Raw genomic sequence first — 10,809 nt, 5'->3', positions numbered from 1 at the left:
AATTATCTGTCGTGTATCTGTATTGTTCTTGTATTTGCAACTTGACCTTCTTTCGGAGGTAGTAAAAAATGACATCAATGTGATGCACATATTATCAAACATTTCAGATTATGTGACAATAAAATTAATATACAGATGCAATTAAATAAAGTATTAATTAATAGTACTATGTATGGCATTTAAACCTTATCATTCCAGTAAGTTTGGGGCTGTGATATCAAATAGAACCAATCCTTTATTTCGGATTATGCAACAACAAAGTCAAACATATCAAAATCAAGACTCGATTCATTCACTTTGTAGTGTTTGTCATTTTGTTTTCAACATAATTTATATGTGTTAATGTGTAATACCCCACCCTTCTCCAAGTTTAAATTCATCTTTAGAAAATTAAAGATCTTGCTTCAAAGATGAATATATTTTATTTCATGCGAAATTTTTAAGATTTTGACTTTTTATCATGTGGAAAATTGAATATGCTTTCTATCGATATCAAATTTGCCCAAATCTGACACTAGGGCGAAGAGTTAGAGCCATGTTAATGAGACAGTGTACCACCTGGTACTTTGGCACATCGCGGAGTTAGCCAAAATGGCAATTGTCAAAATCCAGTGAGCCTTCGCGAATATGGCGCATCGCGCCAAGGCTCAATTTCAGAATTGTCAAATTCTAGTAGCTCACCGCGATTCTACGCGTCACAGTGAAGCTTTTATCGGCGTTCCAGTTCCGGATTTTAATTCCAAGGGCAAAATGGTCATTTTGCTACCCCTATATATACTCCTTAACATGAGATTTAGCCACATTAAACTCAAATATTGTTGTTTTCTCTTAATTTTTCTCAAGAACAAGAGCTAGGAATTCAAAATCAAGACCCCAATCATCAAGGTTTCACCATTAATCTTTCAAGGATCAAGTAGTAGGGTATGCAGATGTTGATTCTTGGGTTCCTTCCACCCAAGAAGTTCAAGAATCCTTTTCTAAATTCAAAGATCTTATATTTGTGAGTTTTCATGATTCATGTGAATTGAAATTGAAGTTCATGTTATTATTGAGTTTTAATTCATGTTTTGTTTACAAAGTTTTAAGCTTTGATCCTAGTATGTGATATTCATGTGATATTCATGATAAAACCTCTTCAAGTTGCATGTTAGGTGATGTGTTTATGTCAAGTAAGTGTAGAAATTGTGAATAACCAAAGCATGCTCCCCATATGTTTGATAAAATGCTTATGTGAAGGAATTAGAGCCATTATAGCATGTTGACTAGAAATCCCCAATTATGTGTAAGTTCATGCATGCCAAGTGTTTGTTGAAAAACATTAGTGAATGAATTGTGACATGTTAGCATGAAATTCCCCTATTATGTGTTCTTCAATGCGTGTAAAATGTCTGTTGTAAGACCTTGTTAAATGGAGTATGAGCCAGTAGCATGTCTCCCAATACTATTACATGTTTATGATTTCTAAGTGCTTGAAGAGATGTTTTAATGTTTGTAATAGTGAATGAAAGTCCATGGACATGATTATTTAAGATAGTTATGTTTTACTTTTATGTTATCGAGTCCTAGGGGTAATTATACCCGACAATTTAGCTACAAGTCTAGAGCTCGTGTCAGTTTTCACGATAATCTCAGTCAAGTCACGATTCTTAGAACTCAGTCAGTTACAGAATTCAGTACTCTCAGATAGTTATAGAACTTCAGAAATCTCAGTAATCCAAGTATCATTAGCATTCCAGCTTCAGTTCAGTACTCAGCTCAGATCTCAATAGTATTCAAGAATTCAGTTAAGACCTCAGTAACATTCAAGTAAACAATTGAGAACTCAGTATCATTCAATCAGATAATAAGATTTAGTAGTATTCCGTCAGTTTTCGGAATCAAGTAAACCCAGTCAGATCAGTCAAGTAAGATAATCAGTAATGGATTCAGCTTAGTCTAGTACAGTCCAAGAATCAGTTTAGTGTCTTTCATTTGGGAGTAAAAACTAGCATTGAGCGAGTGCAGGGATGACGGCTTCCCCGTTAAAGAGGCAGAGTCGTTAGTAATAGTCCCTGAACTCCAGAAATGTGTAGCCAGCGCAGGACCAGGAGTCACCCGTTAGATTAAGGCTTGACTATCATATTGCCTTAGGTTTTGTTTCCTGTTCAGGGTAACCCATTAGAGAGGCTTGACCATAGTAGAGGTCTTTACCCGTGGCACAGTATTGATACCCTTCTAGTTGGGGTTACAGGTTGGACCTCACTAGTTCAGATTTGGGGCATATCGGTTAAGTGAGAACTCTCACAGTTGCAGTTTCAGTATCAGTCTTCAGAGTAGAACTCAAAAATCAGGATTGTCAAATACAATCACCCATATTAGTAAGGAACTTAGATAGTTCCATAGATTCATGGACCACCCGCTAGATAGGCCTGGTCTCACCTAAAGTTAATTAGTATCAGTACTAATAGAGCCGGAGATCACCCGTTAGATAGGCCTGATCTCAAACTCAGTCTGTCATTTCTATTATTAAAAGATTCAGAGATCTTCCGCTAGATAGGTCTGATCTTAGATACAATCATTCTTTATCATTATTAGTAGATTCAAAGATCATCTATTAGAAAGGTTTGATCACAGATTTAGTCAGTGGATAGTAGTAATCTCAGAACTCAGTTATTGATATGAGCAGATTCAGTTAATCAGCTTTGGTATAATCAGTTTCAGAGACCAACCGCTAGAGAGGACTGATCTCAACTTCAGTACTCAACTATCAATATCAAAAGATTTAGCTATTCAGTATCTCAGTATTAGTAGTGAGTTCAGATGTCAGTAAAGCAGTATCCGAGTATCAGTACTCAAAGTCACGATGATTTCAATTATGGTTTGTGCATTCATGCATATGTCCTCATTCAGTACTCCCATGTTATTCAGTTAAGCTATGTTTATGAATAAGCTCTTTGCATTTAGCCTTACCTCATCTAGCATACCAGTACATTCAAAGTACTGACACATACTTTTCTTTTATGCAATGGTGTCTTATACTATAGGTTCAGAAGCGCGAGATCCAGAGCACCCTTAGCAGTCTAGACTCAGTCAGCAGCAGTAGACGTAGCAGTAATTCCTCTTCATTCGAGGATGATCCTTATTTTATTATGGCATTAGACTCAGTTTATTTTCAGTAGACGGAGTTAGTTGGGGACATGTCCCATCAACTCCACAGTTCAGACAGTTATAGGCTTTTCAGATAGATGTATCAGTATTCAGTGTTCAGTTTTGAGTATTTTAGATATTTTGAACCTTATGCAGTGCTTAGGTATAGATATTTGTAGAGGGTTAGCTTGTGATCCTTTGGGATCATGAGCACCGTGTGACGTTCTGATTCTAAAAAATTAGGGCGTTACATAATGTCATGTTTTTACAACAAGAATTGTATAAATCAATATCTTTAAAAATAATTTATGTACCTGCCGGCATGATGCTTTAATAGCCCATCGACAATCCACTCTAAATAGTCGTTGATCAACTTTGTTAGTTTTTTGGAGCCTCATCTGAGATGTTGAACCCTTTAAATAGGTAATTCTTCTATTCTCCCAAACTGACAGGCTCCATTTTTTCTTCTTCCATGGAAGCAGTTGATGGATTATCAACTGTAATATTATGCTGTTCAGTAGTAGCTTCTATTGTGACATCTATCTAAAAAGTCAAAATTATTAATGCAAATCATAGATATACAACAGATTATCTATCCATTGCATCAGATGGATCATCGGTTGGGACAAATTTGAACAGGTAAAACAAAGTTGTATGATAATTTCAAATAGATGACCCATTTGTTACAACATATGACTCATCTATTGGTACAAATTAAAATAGTACGAAGACCTATTTGATTTGCTGAAATAGATAGACATATATTGCAACAGATAGCGCATCTGATGCAACTAGTTAGACAAAAGTTTCAATAGACGTATATATTTGTCTGATAATTTTCAGTAAATGTATCATCTGTTAAAACAAATATGTATCTGTTTGTTTGTTGGAATAGATGACATACATTCACCTTCTTCAGCTCATGTTCCTCTCCTGTGGCCCTTGTACACTAATCAAAGGTGCAATACAAAGATAGAGGAGTTGCAATTTTGCTTTTTTCGATGTTTGATAATGCCTTGGAAATCTCTTTCCTTCTCCTCTTAGCCACCTGGATCTCGAGTGGAGTGTATGGATATGAAATCCTCTTTGATGGAATGACACCTCTCTTAGATGTCATTTCTTTTACAAAAGTAATTAATTCATTAATAACATTAATCACTTCATCATATTATGCCTTACAGTCTTGACATTTACATGCCGAACATTTGCTAGAAGTGGCAAAATTTGTATAGCCAGTATGATCATAATCATAATGGTTTGTTGTTTTAAAAACTAAAAGATGAGCATCATTAGCCCAAACAGCAGCACCACTACCACTACCATCATCAACAACAACAAGTCCAACCTCCAAAATTATTTTTCTTGTTATGGTTGTTGCTCTAAACAATTCCTTCTTTATTATATCAATGATCTTAGGGTCCGATAAAGTTTGCACAGACCGTAAAGTAAGAAAAAATGGCATCTTCAAATCTCAATTAGTTGGAACAAGCCATGAATGGACAGTCTAAAATAAATTAGTACATATATTAGAATGATGATGAAATTATTTTAAAAAATCATTAATTAAAACAAAAAACTTAATTAGAATTAGACTTACTGCTTTCTTCGGGGGGTTGAAGAGATCAAGAAATTTTTCATTTTTATCAATTTTATCCGACAACCATCTCAGTATTCTTGGATAGGAAACTTTTTCCTGGTAGTTCACTTGTTGTCTCAAATAAGGAATAGCTTCAAATGCCCAAGCCTATAAAATAATGTCAATAAATTAAAAGCATTATTGAATAAAAAAAATAAATTATGTCATAATAAAAGAAATATTTACATGAAAGCACATGGAAAGCCATATAATTTAATTGTCTTTGGTGTTAACGTAGTCAACAAATGTTTGACAGTCATTTTGAAGCTTTCATAACCCCAAGGATAGCTGTTAAATGCATCAAGATCCTCAGAGAGTTTTATCAAATCAAGTCGTATGTTGTTGTTAACGTCTCTCGCCCAAAGAATATTATGTACAAACCAAACCAAGCACAATAATTGTTTGTGCTTCTTTGAAAGTCTTTTACATTTCAATGCTTCTATCAAATTTATGTTTTTGAAGCTTGGACCAATAAGGGACACCAGGTCATCACGATCACTCAACTTGCCTTTTGCCTTTTTGGGGTGTGCGGGGTGCTTTTTTGGAGTTAGAATAGGTATAACTTGAGAAGGAGAAGGAGGATAACATTTTAATCAAGTAACTATGGCAAACTCCCTCCAACCAAAACAAACAGGCATACCAGATTAATTTATCCACACCTCATCTATCTTATCTTTGTTTTCATATATAAACCTATGCTTGAGAAGATCATATACAATTTCCATTTGGAAATAAGCATTGTTGTCCTCTAGCAAATCAAGCTATTGCCCAAAGCAGCGGTTCCTGAAATAAGCTTCCAAATTTTATTCTCAAAGTATTTTTCTGAAGGCGTTAAAAGATTTTTCCATGGTTGACTTAACCATGAAATCACTCGTTAAATTTGTGGCATCATCGCACATACAGACCACCTGTTGTAACATATGATAAATCATTCAAAATAGCTGATGAATCAAATTTCCCATCTGTTGCAACTGATGAATCAGTTGTTAGAAGAAATGAAAATATCTTCTCCAACAGATGTTCCATCTACCGCAATAAATAATCCACATATTGCAACAGATGTCTTATCTGTTGCACATACAGACCATCTGTTGCAACTGATAGTAAATCTGTTATAACACTGGGTTATCTGTTGTGATAGATGGACGATCTGTTGCAATATCTCAATAATAACAGTTGTTATTAAGTCTCAAACTATTTTGAAAAGGTGAGAAGTTTAAATATACAAGAAAAAGTCGCGACTTTTCATAGAAAACAAAAAGCCAGCAATTTCAATGTAATTAATACAATGGAACTGAATAATCGTGCCTTTTTACCTAACACATTCAGATTCAGTCTTATATAAATAGGTCCCTCCTTAATCTTCATTCTACTCTACTTCTATTTATTTCTTACATTTTTTCTTTTCATATTATATCTTCAACCACTTCTATTCAAAGAGCATATTCTTTTTTGGTTGAGGTAAGTTTTTTTTCTGTGTAAATCTACCAGTTGGTAGTATACGTTGTATTACATTCGGACTTTTTTCTTTACTTTTGTGTTTATGTTTTTTGTCAATTCTTGCATGTTTTAGATATGGCTGATCCTAGTTAGGACATTACTATTTTTGCGTGACACTGTGTGGGAACTTTGAGGCAGGTTAACAACCTATAGAGGGAGTTGGTCCCCCTGAGAGCAAGAATGTTTAGAGAGATGCAGAGGTAGATGAGGGCCCTACTACTGCAGGCTAATTGGGCTACTGGCAATAATAATGATGCTGATGATAATAATAATTAGAATGTGTTTTTTCTTTTAGCGTATGTATTTTAATTTTTCTATATCAGATCTATACCTAATGTTTATTATTTTTCGTTTAATGAAAATTTTATTTTTAGTCGACTTTGGCTTTTTAATTCTTATTCAATTTTTATTTTGTCTATTTCTTCTCCAAAACATACATGTTAACATGTCGACAGTTGGAGGTAAAGAGCGATTTTGAATCCAATAGCAATAGCAATTTTGGCTTTTGAGTTCTTTCAACAGATGGACCATGTGTTAGAATAGATTGGTTATTGATTGGGTTTCTGTCAACAGATTATCCATCTGTTGCGACAGATTTATCATCTGTTGGAGGAAAATATTCCAGTTTAATATTGTGTTCTTCCAACTACTGTTCATCTGTTGCAACAGATGGATGATCTGTTGAAAGTAATTGTGGTCTGCTGTATTTAGTTCATGTTTTGCCTCTTTTTATTGATGCACAAGTTATTAAAAAGGATATTTTATATATAATAAATGATAACATTATGTTCACAACAATGAGTTAAATATATAAAAGTCCACAACAAACAACAACACAAGTTTTTGCAATTACAACGATTATGATGGATTACGATCGGGGCATGTAGTTCTTTTATGGCCAGCGTACTTGCATACGAAGCACTTGTTTCTTCTTGATGGAAATGATTCTCCGACTCCACGCCTCCTGTTATATGGCTTTCTTTCCGATTTGATAGTGCTTGGGCCAATATATGGAGGAGGTATTAATCTCTCCAAATGATCTGCAAAAACAACCCAAGATTCTTTGGGAGGCAACGCAGTAATATGCCCACTATATGCCATTGTATATTTTTCCACCGAATAATATGGAGAGGAGTGATCGTAAATTTTAGGTCCATATTTTTCACTGTATTGAGCTCGAAGCGCTGCCATAGCATGTGGACAGGACATTTTGTCCAAGTCAAAAACTCTGCACGTACAAGATCTTATTTGAAGATCGATCGTGGCAACATCACCATCACCGGCGATACTAAATTTGTAATCTGCTATTTGATGAGATAATAATCTATTCCCCAGACTGATGTTCATTGATATTATTTTTTCCATTTCTAGAATAAATGGGGTTCCTGCGTCTTCGAACTGCACACGTCTTTCATTAAAAAATTAGTCATACTTCTTTCTTATTATTTCAAACAAAGCCTTGATGGGAAATTCTCTTTCATCGCCAAATAATGAATTCACTGATTCAACTATGTTTGACGTTATAATATTGTACATATACAAAAGAATCACTTAGCACGATATCATACTAAACTTGTAACTCAAACAAGATATTAAATTCATAAGAATTACCTATTTGTCGGACAGAATGCCCGACTCTATCTCTCAAAAACGACACGTACGAGATGTTCTACTGCCTAGGGATGCATATCCGCTATTTGATTGAAATGGTCTACTATATGTTTTAGCTGCTTCATAAAAAAGGGTCATAACCCTTTCGTTATGAAAGTTGGTTCGAATGTTCTCTCCAAGATGCCTGATACAATAACCAAAGTAAGCTGAAGTGGAGAAAATTGAACCCATCTTTGGAATAGTTGGATGTCTATCCAAAACAAAACACAACTCTTCGGTATCTTTGACGCAACTTCGTAGTTGTTCAAAAAAAATCCATAAGAGGCATCACATTCCCTGTCCGCTACACAAAAAGCGACATGAATGATGTGATTCTCCGTATCCTGCTCCACCGCTACTAGCAGAACCCCATTATACCTGCTCTTCAAGAAGGTACTATCGACGGCTATGCCTTTTCTCAAATGTTGAAAACCTTGAATCCAAGCACCATAGGATACAAAAAAGTACTTGAACCTTCCGTTTTCATCAACATGCAATGTTGTCTTACTTTCGAGATTTGTGGACTCAAGCATGTAACGGTAGGCATCCAGGACTACATACCCTTGCTCGTGTGTCCCCCTAACCAAGTCCTTGGAAATCCCCATGGTCGTATATATCTTTCAATAACTGACCAGGAAACCCAATTTTGTAAGGAGTTGATTGGCCATAACCCTTGTAGAAGGGCCTTTGCCATCGAGGAAACTATTCTTGAAATATTCATCGAGGACCTTTGATGTGGCGTACGGATTTTGGCCCAAGATATGCTCCAAACCACGTGTGTGATACTTTTTATGTTTATGAATGACGAATTTGTCAGAACTTAAGTACTTCACCGCTCTACCACTTGTAGTTCGGATTAGCACATTTGGCAAAAGGCATTGCTCGAATTAATCACTTTCTTTATTTTGAAATCTTTTTAAGTAAGAAATGAACAATGTAGTAGATAGTTTTTTCTTGTCCTTAAATGACATTCCATTGAAAAAGCTGGTCCCGTTGTCTTGAAGATTGCCAGACTGTGTCAATCAAGAAGAACTGCCCATCGTATTGGTCGCATCAACGGGCGTAGGTGTTTGATCATTATCTGGAATATTCATGTCTAGGTTATCCAACCTATCATCAAACATGTTTTGTTGGTGTTCTTCTTCTACATTCTGGTTCTCATTCTCTCTCATCTTTTCAACCACGCACACCCTAATATCGGCCTAGATGAATCACTAAGATAAGTATGTAGCCAAACCTGGTTAGTTATCTTGAAAGGTAGTACCCTCTGATTTTTAAAAGAGTTGTGCATGTAGCTGATGAAGAGTTCTTCCAGTTGACAATTCAATCCACAATAACTGATGATTAAGTTCACAAAATCATCATACGAAACATCACTTTGGATTGTCATAGATATCTTCTCTAGCATTTCACCCTCCTTCCAATGCCATACATATCGATTGCTCTTCTCGATCCATTGACTATGGCAATCCACCCCTATTGTTATTAATCCCTCCATTATTGGTACCTAAATAAATTCATTTATTAAAAAAAGTTAATAGTGATTTCATAGTGCCGTAAATGAATCCTAACATATGTGTAATTTATTGCAATAGGTAAAAATAAGTTGCAATAGGTAAGTGATCAGTCGCAACAGATTACTTAACTATTGGGATTCATGTTACGCTCCTGAAGCTGATTTTATCAGTTGAATTATCTGTTGTAATAGGTGAATCATATGTTGCAACAGACTATATATCCGTGGCAACAGATGAAGCGCCTGTTGGGATAGATGTTACAGTACTAAGGAACCTTTGAAGTTGATTCCAACAGATGAGTGACATATTGCAACAGATAATTAACCTGTTGCGACATATGACTTACCTGTTACAACAGACGACGCGTCTATTGGAATCGAGTTCTGGTTTTATTACAACAGGTTACTAATCTGTTGCAATAGATATTTACCCTGTTGCAACAGACGACACATGTACTGGAATCGAGTTCAGGTTCTGTTGCAATAGGTTACTAATTTGTTGTAATAAATGGGTCATATGTTGCAACAGATGACTCATCTGTTCGATTCATGTTACGACACTATAGTATAAACATGAATCCAACATATGAGTCTCCCATTGCAACAGATGGCTCATCTGTCGCAACAGATGATTGATCTGTTTAAACAAATGGCTCTTATGTGCATTCATGTTTGCGTGCTATCTATTGTTGAAAAAATAACACAATAACAGTTACCCAGATGACAAATTCAACTAAAAATTATAAATTGACTTACCAAAGTCTCCTATGAAGTAATACCAAAGTGGAAAGCGATGTACGAAATAAAATTTGACCTAAGAAATTGGTCAAATAGCAGCAGTAGCGGTAACAACAACAATAACAACAATGATCAACAAGAAGAAGATGAAGATGATAATGAAGTAGAAGATGACGATAATGAAGTAGAAGATGATGAATAAAGTAGCAACAACAATGAACAACAAAAATCGCTAAGAGAGATAAAATAATAATAGATGAGAAGAGAGAGAAACACGTCTTTTTTCCTCCGTTTTCTGTTATTTAACTGACATTTGGATCAAAGTATAAATTTAAAAATTTGTGGGTTATTTTTAGATTTTTTCAACTTTCTTAATCCATAATATAGTAATTATCACCTCCACTCAATTATTAAGACTTGAGTCACCTACAGCTCATTTTCAAATTCTTTTGTCACCTACAACTCAAAGTCCCTTGATGCTTCATCATTTTATTTGGTCTATTTTGATTTAATAATTTTTAAGATAATATTTATTGGAATATTTATTTTACTAAATTACCTTATTAAATATACTTAAATTTGGATGTTAACTTTATTTAATCTTTAATAGTAGGAGTAATATCGAAAAAAATAATTTTTTTAT

Source organism: Capsicum annuum, chromosome 7, assembly GCF_002878395.1.
Source record: "Capsicum annuum cultivar UCD-10X-F1 chromosome 7, UCD10Xv1.1, whole genome shotgun sequence".
Taxonomy (NCBI): Eukaryota; Viridiplantae; Streptophyta; class Magnoliopsida; order Solanales; family Solanaceae; genus Capsicum; species Capsicum annuum.
The sequence above is the reverse complement of the archived record's forward strand: the minus strand, read 5'-3'. Positions refer to the sequence as shown.